General features: G+C 63.2%; 1 protein-coding gene across 1 annotated transcript in view; it reads left to right on the plus strand.

Moving 5' to 3' along the window:
- Positions 1–269: 269 nt before the first annotated feature.
- Positions 270–717, plus strand: part of SYTL4 (synaptotagmin-like 4) — a 49,854-nt gene continuing 49,406 nt past the window's right edge. The window contains exon 1 of the mRNA XM_008586802.1: positions 270–339. The gene's annotated coding sequence lies outside the window, so the exon portion shown is untranslated. The remainder of the gene's footprint in view (positions 340–717) is intronic.

A 717-nucleotide genomic window follows, 5' to 3' on the forward strand; every position in this document is an offset into this window, starting at 1 on the left:
TCTCCAGGGCCGCTTCTGGCCCCTGCCTGGCCCACCCGTCTCTAACGGGGGCTGCGCCCCTCTGGGAGCTGCCTCCTCTCTGTCTCCTCTTGCGCCGAGTGCCGCGACTTTTCCCGCCAGCCGGAGCCGGAGCGGGAGCCCCTCCCAGGAGCGGGCTCTGGGGTCGGGGGTGGGGCCGAGCTCCTAGCGGGAACTGCGCCCTGCCCTCGGAGGCTCCAGTCACCTTTTGGTGGGTTGCTCTCGCAGGCTCGGCTGTCGCGCGGGGTCTTTGTCCCGCACTGTCTCCGGACTTCGGACCTCACGGCGTCGGCTTCCCTGGCCTCGGCCGGTGCGCCACAGGTAAAGGCTGGAGGCCGGGTGTGGCCCCCCCAACTCCAGTCCTGCCTCAGTGGGTTCCCTCTGCGCTTGGGGCTGGGAACTGGGCTGTGTGTTTTGGAGCTGAACTGCTTTATCTTGCCGCCCTTCAAGCAGGCTGTGGGGATTTGCTCCTGGAGGAAAGTCCCAGAGCCCTCAGAAGAGGCCCAGGACACTTCCATCTCCTGTGATGGTTTGTACGGGGCAGATAAGGTGTTCCCCCAGTCCTTAACATTGAATGAGATGGGTTTTTTGGTGGTGAAATAATTTAGTTAGAATTCTAGTGGTTTGAAAAAGTGATGATGTTTCTCGTTAAACAACCTTTTCTCCCCCCCCCCCCCCCCCCCCCCCCCCCCCCCCCCC

Source organism: Galeopterus variegatus, unplaced genomic scaffold, assembly GCF_000696425.1.
Source record: "Galeopterus variegatus unplaced genomic scaffold, G_variegatus-3.0.2 Scaffold4123, whole genome shotgun sequence".
NCBI classification, from domain to species: Eukaryota; Metazoa; Chordata; class Mammalia; order Dermoptera; family Cynocephalidae; genus Galeopterus; species Galeopterus variegatus.